Consider the following 18832-nt stretch of genomic DNA (forward strand, 5'->3'; position numbering starts at 1 on the left):
ACGCCGCTGCATAACTAGCTCAGTGAGGTGACGGCGGCACTGCTTCCAGCCACAAAGAAGGGGCATGAGAGAACAAATCTGACAGACGTATGATATTGGAGAGGGACACACGTCTATCGCGTTTCCGTAGAAAAGCGCTCAGAAGCCCGTGTGATGCAAACAGCCCTACTGGACCTTAGCCCTACCCCTTTTGTGGCGTCGCATCACGACCATTCTCTGAACTACGGTGGACCGAGGGCTCTTGTTGAAAAGCGCGCGTTTGCACTGGCAGGCATTGCTTAAGTATAAGACTCACGATTGTTAAAGCCAGGTTAAAACCTGTTAAAACCTGAACACGTGCTCTTGTCATAATTGTTAAAACCTGAACACGTGCTCTTGTCATTCTTCAATAACTTCGACACACTTCAAGTGTTCGTCGACAGGCTGAAATCACCACACACCGAGGCCGTACAACGGGTACTGGGCGTTCTACGTCCAGTGCTTGCAAGCCTTCAGTAGGCACAATGAACCGACGACCTACGAACGTGACAAGCCTGAATTCCTGCGTCCGCTATACTATCGAACACCGCAGTCTAGTTTAACCTCACTTTTATTCATGTTCTCTTCTTTCTATCTTGCCTCCCCGCGGTGGTCTAGGGACTAAGGTGCTCAGCTGCTGACCCGCAGGTCGCGGGATCGAATCCCGGCTGTGGTGGCTGCATTTTCTTTGGAGGCGGAAATGCTGTTGGCTCGTGTGCTCAGATTTGGGTGCACATTAAAAAACTCCAGGCGGTCGAAATTTCTGAAGCCCTCCATTACGGCGTCTCTCATAATCATATGGTGGTTTTGGGACGTTAAAACCCACATACCAATCAATCAATCTTTCTATCTCTCTCTTTTCATCCCTCAATCCTCTTTCCCCGGCGAAGGATAGCAAACCAGAAGCTCACCTGGTTGACCTTCCTGCCTTTCCTTTCTCTACCACCTCCTCCTCCTTGTCATGATGCTTCTTCAAAAAAAAATTGGCAGCATATTCACGGAGTGAATGATAGAGAATGGGGCGAAGCATTCGTCCGTCCATTCGTTCATGCTTCCGTCCGTCCATGCGTCCGTCTTTGTGACCGTCCATGCGTCCATCCGCCCATCCGTGTGTGCGTCTGTTCGTGCGTCCATCCCTGCGTTCGTCCATGCATCCGCCCCTGCATCCGTTCATGCGTCCATCCATGCATCTGTCTGTGTGTCCATTCGTCCATCTATTCAACACTCCAAGTACCACCATCTCGCGTCTTCTCATCATATATTCCCCATATAGAAGCAACGCCATCCAGCGGACATTCCAAGGACTAAACGAGACGTGGCACATGCACACTTTCTTACGGCTTGCGCTTCGGGTCTACTTCCCACCTTTAACCACCTCGAGTTCATGGTATATACTAGTTCACTGTATTCATGGCACTGCGGCCCAACGCTCGCTAAACCTTCCTAAAACCAAGGAGGTTACGCCCAGCGAGTATAACATAGCAACGTTTTCCTGTCAGATAGTGCTCAATGTACATGCCAATGGCTGCTAATGGGAAATGAGAGGCAGGATAATTCGGATTTTACTTTCTTATGGCTTGCGCTTCGTATCTACTTGCCACCTTTAACCACCTCGAGTTCATTCATGGTATATACTGATGCATTGTATCCATGGCACTGCAGCTCAACGCCCGCTAAACCTTTCTAAAACCAAGGAGGTTACACCCAGCGAGTATAACGTAGCAACCCTTTCTTGTCAGATAATGCTCAATGTACATGCCAATGGCTGCTAATGGGGATCGCAGCGTGCGCGTTAACTAAAAGCCGATTGCTCCTGTCTCCCATTCCCCCTTAGAAGCCATTGGCATGTACATTGAGCATTATCTGACAAGAAAGGGTTGCTACGTTATACTGGTTGCTACGGTATACGTACATTGAGCACTATTTTTTATTGTTCAACAACGCACAGAAGAAATCTCTCACCGGCACCACCTTGGAGGCCAAAATGTTATACTTGTTACACACTACAACGGCTACGAGGGACGAACGGGTGCTGATATAAAAAGTTTCACCCTTAAAAATTGGGGGCCTCTAAGGTTCACCTTCAAGAGTTGAACGCGATAGCAATGCTCTATTCCTACTGCGTACTTCAAACATCTAGCGTATGAAACTTGCAAGGCACCCACTACGTGCCCTTAAAGGGGCCCTCTAACGCTTGAAAACATCGGTGCTGACTACATAACTCGTAGTGGCGCTTGTTAGAACTATTTCGAGCGGAAACGACGCGGGAAGAATGCCTCCATACCATTGGATAAATGTAACGTTAAATGTAATCAAGGCATTGCATCAAAATAGAGATTACTATTGCATTTCTTTTTTTGCATGATTTTTCCCTTAAAGCGGAAGTAAATAAAGCTATCCGACTTTTCCAGCTTGAAAATGTGCCAAGCTGCTCAAAGAATGCGCTGAACGCCACGCCACGGTGCTGAAGGAAACGCGCCGGGGATGCTCCGGACGCCGTAGTTTGAAGAAACTAAAAGAAAAAAATGTAAGAGCGTTGATATAAAGGCGCAATCGTGAAAAGAAAGATCAGTGATTGATTGATATGAGGGGTTTTACGTCCCAAAATCACCATACGATTATGAGGGACGCCGTAGTGGAAGACTCCGGAAATTTCGAGCACCTGGGGTTCTTTAATGTGCATCCAAATCTGAGCACAAGGGCCTACAGTATTTTTGCCTCAATTGAAAATGCAGCCGCCGCAGCCGGCATTCTATCCCGCGACCTGCGGGCCAGCGACCGAGTAGTACCTTAGCCGCTGGACTACCGTGCCTGGGAAGAAAGATCAGTAAAGCTACAAAACATTATACAAGCTTTCGCGAGCTGGCTCGTTTCGCGCGTGTCATTCCCTCTTCAATTACCGCATTATTTGTCACCATCGCAACAGCGTCCTGGAGATAACAGGCAATACGTCATCCGAATATGGTAGGGCTTTTAGTTTTTTCATTGGGCGGCCTTTCAACGTGGTGAGGGAAAACATAATAAGATGAGCCCGCGAAAATCTAGTTGGGGGTGAGCATTCATTTCATTGTATTTTGATACCTCTACGCTAAATAACTTTGCACTGCGTGCCCTTGTCACTGCCGTTCTCACGACACTTTAAGCCTTCAGTGTAGGTAACCATCTAGAAAAAAATGTAAAACTATGAGGTCGTCATAAGTGTTAGAGGGCCCCTTTAAGGGTGTAGTTGCGTGAGTACGTTTTGTAGTAAGTGATGGCGTTAATCTATGAAGTCTTGGTAATTCCATGTTCTGACGCCCAATGGCAATGTACGATTGTTTCACGTATTCATATGACAGTATTTTACGTTATATTGTAAACATGTACACAGGACACGCGTTTTTGTGAAGCACGAAAGTTACTCTCACTGCGTTTCAAAGCAGAGGAAGTTATCTTCACTGTATTCATAAGCAGAGGCGTCGCTGTTACTTCCGGTCATCGCAGTGAACGGACGCAGAATGTTGTGCTCCTCAAAAGGGGCGGTTTCAGTGGTCCAGCCGGGTCGCGGCATCAGGTTTAATGATACGAAGATGACAGAGGACTACCAGCTTATATTGCCCCAGTTACGTACCGGTTCGACCGTTACCACCACTGTTTTTTCGTGCCCCGACGTGAAAGCGAGGACATATCGAGTCGGGCTTTTCCGCGATTCTTTGGACCATCTGCAGTTAATGCCGGAAGTCGTGGCGCTAGGAGCCTATCAAATGAACCACGTAAGGGTGATTACCTTCAAGGACGAGAGTGCCAAAAAGAAGATATTATTGACCGTAGCATTCACCATCAATGATCACAGGTGTGTTGTGATAGATTCTAGCAATCAAGACGTCGAGATGAAGCTGTACTGGCTTTCGCACACCACACAAGACAAGGACGTAAGAAGCGTCCTGGCGCCTTACGGTGTCGTGAACGAAATTTCAAGGGATAAATTGCGTGCGCGAGGCTGCGCTGACAAAGGATCTCACACGCGTCTGGTGTCCCTTCGCTTGAAAGCAGGATACACTGTGGAAGACCTGCCGCATCAGCTTTGCGTCGGGGAAGACCACGCACTCGTGCACGTTCCTGGCAGACCACCGCTCTGCCCCCGCGGCACCGGACACATAAGGAGCGAGTGCCGAGTAGCACGCTGCGGGCTCTGTCGTCGCTATGGCCGTAAGAAGATCCATGCAGTGCGTGCGTAGCTACGCCGATGTGACAAGGTCTGGAAGAAACGACGCCGTTTACGAGCACCTCATGAACCAGGCTGACGTGGAGGCGACCATGTCGGGGGGAGGAAACTCAGTGAAACCTGATAGCGAGCCACAGACGGAACCTTCTAAAAATAGCGTGGGCCGTAAAGATGACGACGTGCCCACGCTTGCCTATGACACGAAGGAAACTGCAGACGCTGACACGGACATCAAGACAAATACCACTGAGAGCACCGACACTAAGAGAGGAGAAAACCATCAGAAAAGCACCGACATGTAATGCGACCAAAAGACGGTCGTAAAAAGACCGCGTGAAAAAAAAAAAAACGAGGAAGGCGGCACACCGAACGGAAGCTGTCCAGAAGAACCGCTCCCAAAAACACCGGTCTTTAAGCGATCTCTAATGAAATTCAAACCCAAGGTGCTGCTAGACAAGAGGGCCACACCGCCTGCAGGCCCGCCTTAGCGGAGATATTGACTGTAGACTACGCGACAGAGCCTAGGATGGAAGGGTAGCACAGTGAACTATGAAAATGTGGGCTGCTAGAGGATACGCTTGGTCTTCGCCTGAAAAACGAGACCACCAGACGTGAAGAGTCCGTTGGCCGCGAGTCTGCCTCCTGGCGAGATGGGCACTTCAAGTGGTGTGAGTTGTGACCCCCTGCATTCTGAACTAATAAATTCTGCTGTGGCTCTGGAAGTAGCTACCTTAAATATACGTGGATTAGCTTCTCGAAAACGACAAGCGCAGTTAAAACGAATACTAATTGATAATAACATCGTTATTCTAGTGGTACAAAAATAAAAAATTGACAGCAAAGAACTAATTATACGGATGGCGCATAGTTACAAAACAAACTATAACATATGTGGCTATAACATATGTGGAACATATATAAATGGCTTCCGTAGAGGTCGATCATCTATAGACGGTGTTGTAGATCTAGTTTCTTCTGTTGAAAAGGAAAGACAACGTCGGAGATTGGTAGGGGCCATTTTCTTAGATATAAAGGGCGCGTACGATAGCGTCTACCATGAGGCCTTTCTTGACGCACTTGAAGACATCGGCGTTGGTGGCCGACTACACGCATGGATAGGGAGCTATCTCAGAGGACGTACCATTTTTATGTCGACATCCGACGGTGACACGGCCAGGCACCTCGTAAGCCGTGGAGTTCCGCAAGGCGCCGTCCTGAGCCCCATGCTTTTTAACATAGCACTCATTGGCCTTGAAGCTGAGCTTCCCGACGTTGTCAAAATCAGTGCGTATGCGGACGACATATGCGTATGGGCATCTGGAGCTTAAACAATGAAATCATCGTGAAATATACAAAAACAGCTCCATATGCGGCGTGATTTCTGCGATCGTAGCCTATGTTTTGAACAGGTCTGTTAAAGTCTGAAGTCTGATGCCAACTCTCAACTTCAGTCAAGGTGACAGGCATGAAAGATGCAGCCTGTGGTCAGTTGCTTGAGTTTGTCTGTGTATTCGGAGATGGATTGTTGTAGCCTTAATATCCGCCTGCTCAGCTCTGTTTCTTTCTGCTTCCCTCTGGCATCTTAATTCGGTAGCGAGCAAAGTAGAGGCCAAATGGCTGTGTGGTTCCCGTGGGCTACTATTCCACTTCGGGGCGTAATGTTAGCAGAATGATTTCTTGAAGTGCTAGTTGGTACATGATACTAAGGGGAACAGCACAAAAAAAAACCGGGACGGAGAGAGATTGAAGCAGCGCTTGTGTCGTGTCTTCAATCGTTCTCCGTCCAGTGTTTTGTGTTGTTCCCCTCAGTAATGTTAGAGTTGCACACGGCAGCTATCGCGAGGCAGCATTGCTACTGATAGGCTCATTTGTTGACTGGTCGGATGGAGCGCGCTCCCATTCTGTGATTCCAATTGCCATGTTGCCTAACGTGACGGTTAGTCTTCAGCCGCCATGCACTACTCATAATCTATAAAATACTCGGGTTGTAAATGACGGGTATATATTAGAGTGTAGTACGAAGATTTATTAGGAGACAAATTATTCTGCCTGATTACTGCAAGCACGCTCTCCCGAACACTAGCGGAAGCTGCAATTTCGCGGAGATACAGCCGTACAGTGCATTAAGGCGATAGCTTCAAATGTCTCATCAAAAGCGAGAATTGATCGCTGGCTGCGTCCGGCGTCTTTTCTCGTCGGCGGCGTGAACACGAGTGATGCAAAAAATCATTACGTGGGAGCGCCATCATATGACGTCACATATCATAAATGTTTAAGACGAATCGGAAGGTCACATAACTTGACGGCATCATATAACATCTTCGCTTGATTGAAATGGGCCGATCATGAGGGCAGTGGATAACCAGCTGATGGGCAGAAAGCTAGCTTTGTCTCTGTGATGTGTGGTGCGCGTTCAAAGTGCGCGCCTCCGAAAAGTGCGCGTCACGGAAAAAAAAAAAAACAAAAGGAGAAATACCAGAGTGCACGTGCGGGGCTGCTTAAACAAGAATGACGACGTTAAAGAGCGTCGAGCACGAGGATGCGTGGCAGGACGTGAAGTAAACAAAAGGTAAAACATCCAATGGGCAGCGAACACGGAGATTTCAAGGCCCAATGGCTTGACACCACGAGACAGCAGTATCTCCAATGAGAACGAGACAAGTGGGCCAGAGCTGAAGCAGGAGCCTGAGCAGACCAGAGCAAGGGGAGTTCGAAGAAGACGGGGCAAGCGGAAGGTCGTCACCGGACCGGGCGCTGAAGATGGGCCGTCGGGCGTAGGACCCGAGCCTGCAGGTCTTCAACCGGCCGGGGCCTCCTGCCGTCGTGTTCCCGCTCCAAAGGACCGTGGCCATCCGGTCCTGAACTCCTTTCCAGGGCCTGCGGACTTTGGTTCCGGCAGGCGAGCTACAGCCGTCGGGCTCCGGGCCCGAGCTGTGCGCCCAGCTGCTTGACTAGGTCGACCCTGGTTCTCTGACGCGTCACCACCAGCCAGCGTTCTCTCGTCACAGACGGGTCCACACTCCTAAAGCCAGAGCCACCACGTTCCGGCCTGGTTTCTCGACGTGTCGTCAACAGCCAGCGTTCCTTCATCCCCGTCCTGCCCGCGTCCTGAAGCCGGAATCACCGCGTTCCGGTTTGCTCATCGTCGGCGGAATTCAGCGTGTGGGTGAGACCGAACAGATATCTTGCGCTACTCCCATCACTCAGCCCCTTCGAACGTTTGGTTTAGTTACTGACTTTGAACGTTTTTGTTGGGTGTTTACAGATGTGTTTCGTCATGTCCAGTCAACTGTTTATTAAGTGTTTTGTTTTGTGAGGAATCTTTGCCTTTTTTTCTTTTCAATTAAACTTTTTGTGTGTTTCTTGGAAACCGGAACGGCTTTGTCCTTATTAACAAAACTCTCTGAGGCTCAGCCCGGGAGAAAAACAAATCAGCAACAAGAACCCCGCATCACAAATTGGCGTCCGCAGCGACAGGACAAAGTCGTTTGTTTTTCCAGTAGATTTTTTGACGCGGTTAACACGATGACGAACACGTGGGAGTTAATTGAGTTGGCGGATAAAATGGGACTGACGGGAGCGGAGTTTAGAGTATGGTACGAGGAGCGGATGGAGAGGGAGCGTGAGGAACGGGCTGCGATATGTGACGCTAAAAAGCAACAGATTGCATTGCAAACACACGCTAAGAGAGAGGAGTTCGAGCGAGAAACACGGGCTAGGAGAGAGAAGCTCGAGCGAGAGACACGCGCTAAGAAGGAGCAGCTTGAGCTAGAAATGCGTGAAAAGAAAAGGCTGCTCGAGATAGAGATGCGCGAAAAGAAGAGACTGTTGGAACTAGAATATGAGGATTTGCAGCAGTGGCTTGAGAGGGAAAACGCTGAATATACGTGGTCTGAGAGCCAGAGTAGTCAACCAGTGGATGAGGTGTGCTCTGAAAGCAGTTACATCGGGAGCGATTTGAATTTACGTGAGACTGACCCTGTACCTCGTCATGACCTTTCGCTAGAGAAAGAAACTCTGAAAGAGTATGACAGGGAGGTAAACAGTCAAAAGACTAGGAGACTCGATAAGCTTATTGAAGCGCAGGAATGCTTCGTGAGCATGGAACAAGAACGTTCCATTCAGAATAAAGGGTATTTTGAAACCTGTGAGAGGTCAAGCGCACTTTATTCAGAGGTAGGATTGCCTCTGAATAGCTCCGCTGAAGGAGCAATAAAAGGTCTCCTAGGTAATGCCGGCGAATGCCATAATGAAAGCTCTGATGTAGCAGCTACCTATTGTTTTGGGCCACTGGAGATAGCAACAGACGCTACGGACATGGTTTTTCACCATGATTATAACTTGCCCATACAGAGAGATGGCTTGTGTTCTCGGGAAATTGTAGATGATGCTTTTAGAAGAATATTGGAGCAAAATGCAAAAGCACTTGTTGAAGAACAGAGAGTAGAGTTGCAATGTAGGTCAGCTATATGTGACAATGAGGGTAATCACGATGACCCAGGCAGAAGGGTTGAAAGTATTGATGAACAAGCAATACAGAAAGCTGAAGGGATGGAAAGTGAACCAGAAGGCAGTAATGGTCCAGCAGGTTATTGTACGAGGAAGGACGCCGACTGGTGCTCTTTGGCATCTTCGGTTGAAGAGGTCGCTTCTGTTAAGATGTCTCAACGATTAGCGGCTTACGAGCTCAAGCAAGGCGTTCGTGGGAAGGATGAAATGATTCAGGCGTGGTTGTACTGGTGCGCCTGGAGGCAACGCCTCCGACTGGCATACAGACATTCCAGCGTGTATGCTTGTGATTTCGAGGTTGGGAACCTGGTGATACACAGCTTTAGGTTCATACGAGCTTACGGTCGAGAATTCTTCCACTGGCTTCCGATTCCTTACTCTTGTCAAATGGTTAGAGCAGTTAAACGTCTTGTACGGGACGCTATAACTTAAGCGTCAAATTCGATTTCCCGCTGGTTTCTTTTGGATCTTGCTTGCGGACCATGGAAGGGTGTTGCTTGTAAATATTTGAAGAAGTTACATGCAATGTAACATTAACATGATGTATAGTTTTTGAGATGATAGGGTATATATGATAAAAAAAAGGGGTGGTGTACTACTAATTTGGGGATTTTCACAATCCGCTAGATGTGTCCATACTTTTTCTCACTTCTTGCGTATTTTGAGGTTAGTGAATGTGGACCTTTGGGCAATGCAGTGAACTGTGTGGCGGACATATGTGGGTAAATTGTGGTGCAGTGCGAAACGTGCACTCAACGGCAGTTTTTTTTTTCTTCTCGAAAAAAAAAAAAAAACTTTTCTTATTGTTGTTGGTTGAATGTTACGTTCTGTGGACTCGGTGTTTCGACGTGAGACATGTCAACGAAGAAGCAGTGTGGTGCCATCGGTGTGATGTGTTGAACTGCGTGGTGCAAATATGTGGTGTAATTGTGACGTAGTGCAGAACGCGCACTCATCGGCAGTTTTTTTTTTCTAAAAAAAAAACTTGAATGAAAGGGGGGCGTATGTGATGTGTGGTGCGCGTTCAAAGTGCGCGCCTCCGAAAAGTGCGCGTCACGGAAAAAAAAAAAAAACAAAAGGAGAAATACCAGAGTGCACGTGCGGGGCTGCTTAAACAAGAATGACGACGTTAAAGAGCGTCGAGCACGAGGATGCGTGGCAGGACGTGAAGTAAACAAAAGGTAAAACATCCAATGGGCAGCGAACACGGAGATTTCAAGGCCCAATGGCTTGACACCACGAGACAGCAGTATCTCCAATGAGAACGAGACAAGTGGGCCAGAGCTGAAGCAGGAGCCTGAGCAGACCAGAGCAAGGGGAGTTCGAAGAAGACGGGGCAAGCGGAAGGTCGTCACCGGACCGGGCGCTGAAGATGGGCCGTCGGGCGTAGGACCCGAGCCTGCAGGTCTTCAACCGGCCGGGGCCTCCTGCCGTCGTGTTCCCGCTCCAAAGGACCGTGGCCATCCGGTCCTGAACTCCTTTCCAGGGCCTGCGGACTTTGGTTCCGGCAGGCGAGCTACAGCCGTCGGGCTCCGGGCCCGAGCTGTGCGCCCAGCTGCTTGACTAGGTCGACCCTGGTTCTCTGACGCGTCACCACCAGCCAGCGTTCTCTCGTCACAGACGGGTCCACACTCCTAAAGCCAGAGCCACCACGTTCCGGCCTGGTTTCTCGACGTGTCGTCAACAGCCAGCGTTCCTTCATCCCCGTCCTGCCCGCGTCCTGAAGCCGGAATCACCGCGTTCCGGTTTGCTCATCGTCGGCGGAATTCAGCGTGTGGGTGAGACCGAACAGATATCTTGCGCTACTCCCATCACTCAGCCCCTTCGAACGTTTGGTTTAGTTACTGACTTTGAACGTTTTTGTTGGGTGTTTACAGATGTGTTTCGTCATGTCCAGTCAACTGTTTATTAAGTGTTTTGTTTTGTGAGGAATCTTTGCCTTTTTTTCTTTTCAATTAAACTTTTTGTGTGTTTCTTGGAAACCGAACGGCTTTGTCCTTATTAACAAAACTCTCTGAGGCTCAGCCCGGGAGAAAAACAAATCAGCAACAAGAACCCTGCATCACAGTCTCCAATCTTTGAGGCGGTAAGAAAACCATGTTGGGCGCAGAAATATCTCTGACGGAAGTAGGACATATTTAGTGCATTAAATCGAAAAAAAAAAGCCAGGTAAGTTTTAGCCTTTCAGTCGTCTCAAATTTTCATGAAAAGCCCAGTGGAATCGATCAAGAAAACTTGAAACTATCATCGCGAGATTCTGGTGGCGTGTTCTCCCATTAAATTTTTATTTACACAGAGCTGGTCTAACACTCTCCCCTCTTTTTCCGTTCTGTGAAGAATCAGAAACTGTTGAACATTATTTTGTCTTACGTCGTAACTACGCAGTAATTCGGAAAATACTTCTAGTTATTCCGTTTGCGAAGCTAGGTTTAATTTTAACCACAGAAATCGTTCTAAATTTTAGTGCTTTCGTTTTGGGGAATTGCCACAAAAGTGTATTTGATGCAGTGTGAAATTTCATTCTAGGCACTAAACGTATTTCAACATAAAGCCCCCTTTACCAAATACAAAAAAAAGAGAGTCGGGAAGTACTTTTTGAACTTTCTATAAATATGAGACATACACCCCAAATTAATCGGGTTTGGCACACTCAGCTGTCTGGTCGGCTCCCAAAATCAAGGTATAGTTACTATATTAGTGAATATTTTATTTTTTCCCACTCTCTGAATCTTTTTTATAACATGTTCTTTCTACATATTTTTTTCTTTTTTTGTACGCAATAGTGCATTTCTACTGTGCGGCCACCGAGCATTAACTCGCGCCACTGCTGCGTGCTACAGCTTCACAGCTCCCAACGTTCCTTGTTCCATCTTCAGGGTTGCGGTCAAGTAGCCGGCAGTTACTTTTATTTTATTAGATCTACCTCTTGTTCCGCAACTGTTTCGAGTGCATTGCTAAGTGTAACTTCATCTCATTTCATGTCTGTTTCTTCTCCGAGCCAGAGGCCTACCCTCTGGTCAGCCTCTGTTCCCTCTCAAGATCTACCCCTGGAGTTGTTTCTCCGCAATGGAACCCCGTTCCTGTCGCTTTAGTGCCGACCACCGGTGGGTTCATCCGCATAAAAAATCCCAAGACAATTCAAACGAAATTTCGTGCGAGCACTCCCCACTCTCTACTGATGACGTTCGTCACTTTGGACGCGGGGGGGATACTATGCTGCTCACCAGACAAGGCTTGTATCCAAGACCTTCTGAAGTGCACTACTTTTGCATCACATCCGGTGAGCTCTTTTATCCCACCTCATCTAGCTTGCTGCAAAAGATTGGTTCGGGGGGTAGAGGCAAGTCTAAGACCCGCAGAAGTCTTGGACATCTTTTCCCCAGCAGATGTTATTTCTGTTTACCGCCGTACCAAACAGGAAAACAAACAGAAAGTTCCCACTGAAACTGCGATTGCCATATTCGCTGGAACGGATCGATCTTCGGAGATCAAGAGAGAGAGAAACGATAAAAAAAGGAAGGCAGGGAGGTTAACCAGATGCTAGTATCTGGTATGCTACCCTACACTGGGGTTGGAGAATAGGGGGTTGAAAGAGAAAGAGAGAGTTAAAAAATAAATAAGAGAAAAAACACCGACACACACGCATACACAAAATCAGTCCACTCAGAGGCGTTCCGACAGACCAGTAGTTCGCAAGAAGCCCAGTAGCGCTTGCACGGCTTTCTTCTGTGTCGATGAGTCATGACGATGGCGCAGTATACTTTCTTCTGACAGCGGCTGGTCATCTAACCTGTTTAGTGTATTAGAAAGGTGTTGTCTTTCCAGGTTGTATTCTTTGTATTCTGGGCAGTCACACAGGCTATGTCGAAGTGTTTCTTCATCTCCGCAGTGTGCACAGTCGGCGGTGTCGGCCATCCCTATGCGGAACGCGTACGCACAGGTAAACGCGATTCCCAACCATAGTCTGCACAAAACAGTAGGGTCACCTCGTCGAATTTTCGTTGGAAGCTGTAAGCTTAACGTAGGATCAAGGGATCGTAATCTTGCATGAATAAACAGAGACTCATTCCAAAGAGTCATGGAGCCTTGATGAGCAAGCATGCGGAGCCTCCTAGCAGCGTCCGTCCTTGAGAGAGGTATTGACTGGTTGTTGTCTTCTGTATGGGCTGAACGGGCAGCTTGATCAGCTTCTTCGTTACCGATAATTCCACAGTGGCTTCGCAACCACTGAAATATAACGTGGTGCCCTTTCTCTGTTATATGGTGTAGCATTTCTGCTGTTTCAAATACCAACTGCTCGTGTGGACCACGGCGTAGATTTGACAGAAGTGACTGCAGTGCCGCCTTGCAGTCGCAGAAAATCGTCCACCGTTGCGTGCTTTGGTCCTTAATGAAACGCAGCGCAGCGCGAAGCGCTGCAAGCTCTGCTGCCGTTGTTGTGGTTGCATGAGCTGTCCTGAATTTGATCGTTGTGGCGTGCGTTGAAATAACGACCACCGCAGTTGAGCTGTTTGGCAGGACGGAGCCGTCGGTGTATACGTGGGTGCAGTCTTGGTGCTTCTCGTACAGCGTATCTACTTAAACATTCGGCCACCCACTCCAATCTCTTCTAGTGCGGTAAGGACGGCTTCATGAGTAACGTTCTCATAAGCTCCTTTGACGTCAAGGAACAGAGAGGCGCAAAGACACTTCTTGCCTTTCTCGTGTTCAACGTACGTGATTAGGTCGATGACGCTATCGATCGATGATCGACCACGTCGAAAGCCCGCCATGGCATTTGGGTAGATCTCATGATACTCCAAGTTCCACTCGAGTCGGCCGAGAATCATTCTCTCCATCACTTTACCCACGCAACTAGATAATGCGATTGGGCGATAGGAGGAGAGTTCCGATATGATTTGCCAGATTTTAGCAGTGATACTAGACGACTAGTTCTCCAACTTAAGGGGACAGTGCCCTCAAGCCAACAATCATGATATAGCTGAAGTAGAGCTATTCTAGCGCGCTCACCCAGATTACACAGGGCTCTGTAGGAGATTCCGTCAGGTCCTGGTGTGGAGGTACGTCTGCATGAAGCGAGTGCTGCCTTGAGCTCCTGAATAGTGAACGGGAAGTCCATACAGGAATAAAGTGGTGGCGGACAACTGCTCGAAAGTGGTGAGCTGCTAAGTGCTGTAGTTTGCCCTGATAATCCGGTGCAGAACTCTTCAGCAACGTCCGCATCTGGTCGATTTTGGTAAAGGGCTAAGGCCCTGAGTGGTGACTTCTGAATGGGGGATGACCGCAAACCTCTTACCGTCCTCCATATCTGCGATAAAGGCTTACGAGGGTCGAGTGGCTCGCAGAAAGTAATCCAGCGTTGGAATTCTAGCTTGTCGACCGACGTTTGATCTTCTGCATACGTCTAGCAGTCCATAAATCTTCCATCTCTTTTGTGCGCCAGATCTGGACAGGCCGCCATTGGAACCTGAACTTGGCAACGTTTAATGCTAGAACCTTATCTATTGAGGGAAGTCTAGCTGTACTATTCGAGGAGCTAGAGGGTGTTAAACGGGATATAATAGGGCTCAGTGAGGTTAGGAGGACAGATGAGGCCTATACGGTGCTACAGAATGGGCACGTTCTTTGCTACAGGAGCTTGGCAGACAGAAGGGAACTGGGAGTGGGGTTCCTAATTCACAGAAACATAGCTGGCAACATAGAGGAATACTATAGCATTAATGAAAGGGTGGTAGGTATCGTAATTAAACTGAATAAAAGATACAAGATGAAGGTAGTACAGGCTTACGCGCCTACATCCAGCCATGATGACGCTTCAGTTGAAAGCTTCTATGAAGACGTGGAATCGGCAATGAGTAAGGTAAAAACACAGTATACTATAGTGGTGGGCGACTTTAATGCAAAAGTAGGGAAGACGCAGGCTGGAGACCAGGCAGTAGGAGATTATGGCATCGGTACTAGAAACGCCAGAGGAGAGCTACTAGTAGAATTCGCAGAACGCAATAATTTACGGGTTTTAAATACCTTCTACCGAAAACGAGAAAACCGCAAGTGGACATGGAGGAGCCCTAATGGCGAAAATAAGAACGAAATAGACTTTATAATGAGTGCACACCCTGGAATCGTGGAGGATGTGGAAGTGATTGGCAAGGTACGATGCAGTGACCATAGAATGGTACGGTCTCGAATTCGCCTAGACTTGAAGAAGGAACGACAGAAACTGATACGCAAGAAGCCAATCAATCAGCTAGCACTGAGAGGGAAAGTACAGGAATTCAGAGTGTCGCTGCAGAACAGGTACTCGGCTCTTAGTGAGGAAACCAACCTTAGCGTAGATACAATGAATGATAATCTGACGAGTATCATTACGGAGTGTGCAGTGGAAGTTGGAGGCAGGGTAGTTAGACAGGACACTGGCAAGCTTTCCCAGGAAACGAAGAACCAAATTAAGAAGCGTCAAATCATGAAAGTGTCAAGTACAACAGACAAAATAGAACTGGCAGAGCTTTCGAAGTTGAATAATAGACGTAAGGTATGCGATATAAGAAGGTATATTATGGAGAGAATTGAACACGCTCTGAAAAACGGAGGAAGTGTCAAAGCATTGAAGAGGAAACTTGGGATAGGCAAAAGTCGGATGTATGCACTAAGGGACAAAGAAGGCAAAATAACTACCAATATGGATAGGATAGTTAAAATAGCGGAGGAGTTTTACAGAGATCTGTACAGTAGCCGTGACAACCACGACCTTAATACTATAAGAACTAGCAGTAACCCAGATTACACCCCACCAGTAATGATAGAAGAAGTCAGAAAAGCTTTGGAGAGCATGCAAAGGGGCAAAGCTGCTGGTGAGGATCAGGTAACATCAGATCTGCTGAAAGATGGAGGACAGATTGTGTTAGAAAAACTAGCCACCCTGTTTACGAGGTGTCTCTTGACGGGAAGAGTACCAGAGTCTTGGAAGAACGCTAACATCATCTTAATACATAAGAAAGGAGATGACAAGGACTTGAAGAATTACAGGCCGATCAGCTTGCTCTCTGTAGTATACAAGCTATTTACAAAGGTAATTGCTAACAGAGTAAAGAAGACATTAGAATTCAATCAACCAAAGGAACAAGCAGGATTTCGAACAGGCTACTCAACAATTGGCCACATTCATACTATCAATCAGGTAATAGAGAAATACTCAGAGTATAACCAACCCCTATACATAGCCTTCATAGATTACGAGAAGGCGTTTGATTCAGTAGAAATATCAGCCGTCATGCAAACACTGCGGAATCAGGGCGTAGATGAAGTATATATAAACATTCTGAAAGAAATCTACAGGGGATCAACTGCTACCATAGTGCTTCATAAAGAAAGCAACAGAATACCAATCAAGAAGGGTGTAAGGCAGGGGGACACAATTTCCCCAATGCTATTTACCGCGTGCTTACAGGAGGTTTTCAGAAGGCTAGATTGGGAACAGTTAGGGACAAGAGTCAATGGAGAATACCTTAGTAACCTGCGCTTCGCCGATGACATTGCATTGCTGAGTAACTCGGGGGACGAATTGCAACTCATGATTACGGAGTTAGACAAGGAGAGCAGAAAGATGGGTCTTAAAATTAATCTGCAGAAAACGAAAGTAATGTACAACAACCTCGGCAAGGAGCAGCGCTTCGAGATAGGTAATAGTGCACTTGAAGTTGTAAAAGACTATGTCTACTTAGGGCAGGTAATAACCGCAGAGCCGAACCACGAGATTGAAGTAACTAGAAGAATAAGAATGGGGTGGAGCACATTCGGCAAGCACTCTCAAATTATGACAGGTAGTTTGCCACTATCCCTCAAGAGGAAGGTATATAACAGCTGTACCTTGCCGGTACTTAGCTCCGGAGCAGAAACCTGGAGACTTACAAAGAGGGTTCAGCTTAAATTGAGGACGACGCAGCGAGCAATGGAAAGAAAAATGGTAGGTGTAACCTTAAGAGACAAGAAGAGAGCAGAGTGGATTAGGGAACAAACGGGGGTTAAGGATATCATAGCTGAAATCAAGAAGAAGAAATGGACATGGGCTGGGCACGTAGCGCGTAGACAGGATAACCGCTGGTCATTAAGGGTAACTGACTGGATTCCCAGAGAAGGGAAGCGGGTTAGGGGGAGGCAGAAGGTTAGGTGGGCAGATGAGATTAAGAAGTTTGCGGGCATAAATTGGCAGCAGCAAGCACAGGACCGGGTTAACTGGCGGAACATGGGAGAGACCTTTGTCCTGCAGTGGACGTAGTCAGGCTGATGATGACCTTCTTTCAGCTCGTCGTCGCAAGGCTCGAAGCCACTCCAGCTCTATGTCGACGTCCATGATTCTTACAGGGCATGGGATCGTACACACAGTCTCTTTTACAGTGTTCTTGATGGCCTCTTGTAAATCGGATATGTGTTCTTGGCATTGGTCTTCCATAGGAGATTGAAATTTTTTCCAGTCCACTTTTTTAACCATGTCGTGTACTTTAGGAGGCGACAATCCTCTGATCTTGACGTAAGTTTGAATGTAATCACTCCCGTGCGTTTCTATATCCGTAAACCATTCAGTATGTTTCACTAGGCTTCGCGAAACAAAAGCAATGTCGAGACAGCTACTGCATCTGGAGCCACGAAAAAATGTAGGACTGCCATCGTTCAGTAACCAAAGTTTGTTGTCGGAGGCAAAAGACACCAAGTTTCGGCCCTTCATGTTGGTATTCTGACTTCCCCATAATGTATGGTGAGCGTTAAAATCCCCGATGATAACACATGGGTCAGGAGTTAACGCTATGATATCTCGTAGTCTTTTTTAATCGAACCGGCTTGATGGTGATAGGTACACGCCAACCACCGTGATGTTGAGCCTCCTCTTTTTAGCATACGTATTGGTTTCCGTCATGAGGTGGTACAGGTTAAAGGATGTACGTGAGGTTTCGGCGAATGAACACCAGAACCTTGCTGCTTTCAGTAACAGTGGACGACATAACAGGTTCGTATCCCGAGAGTCGTATTGCACTCGATAAGTTCGGCTCACAGATGACGATTACGGAAAACATATTGACGTACACAAATAGACGAAAGTCACCAATGCGCGATCTCAGTCCCCTGGCATTCCACTGCAGTATTGCTGCTTTACGAACCTCATCCCTGAAATACAGTGGTGGGTTAGCCATGGTCTACTCTAGGGCTACTAGCACTGGACTAAGCGCGTCCAGTACTTGAAGGGCACTTTTGGCTGACGGTCTATTCATGTCGCTTAACAACACGCGAATGGTATCCACTAATTATCTTAGCATCACCATCACGCGATGATCTGGCTTCCCCGCCGTTGCAGCATCTTGTGCTTGTTCTTGAGGCGGCTTCTGTTGAGGCTCAACAAGTCGTGTAGGCGGCTTCTGTTCAGGCTCAACAGATTGTCTATGCTGAAGGGGTGGCCATTCCTTTGGTGAGGGAGATCTTCCAGCATCTTCTCGAAGGACAGTGCAAAATTTAACGAGAAAGTCTGAAATTCAAGTGAAATCGACAGGCGCAGCTCCTAGCATGGCAAACATCTTCGGAGATCAAGGCATGGCCGCTTATCTATAGGGTCGAAGCTTTTGCTCTCCGTCCGTTGCAATGTGCTAAATGCTGGCGCTTTGGACACAGTACTAAAGGTTGTCGATCGGACACTCGATGCCGCATATGCGGGGCCATATACGGGGCTGGTCACAGCCCTGCTGAGTGCCAATCAGACAATAAGACATGCTGGTTGTGCAAGGAAAATCACGCTCCAGACGATCCTAACTGCCCTGCAAGATCAAAGGAACTTCAGGTGATTGAAATCATTGAAAGGAGACGATGCTCTCGTAGAGAAGCAATTGCAGAAATTCAAACCAGGAATCAGGGTTATGCCGGCATAGCAGCTCGTCCGCCTCCTGCTATGGATGCATCACTTTCTCAGTCCAGTTCAGCTATGGTAGAAAAGGCCGTAGAAAAAGTATTAGAAAAATGTTTACTCAATCTGTCCGACTCACTCAATAATATTATGGATTCACAGATGTCGGGCGTATCTGATCGAATAACTAAGCGTGTCCAACCTCCCAGTGCTTC

The sequence above is a fragment of the Rhipicephalus microplus genome, chromosome 4, assembly GCF_043290135.1.
Source record: "Rhipicephalus microplus isolate Deutch F79 chromosome 4, USDA_Rmic, whole genome shotgun sequence".
Taxonomy (NCBI): domain Eukaryota; kingdom Metazoa; phylum Arthropoda; class Arachnida; order Ixodida; family Ixodidae; genus Rhipicephalus; species Rhipicephalus microplus.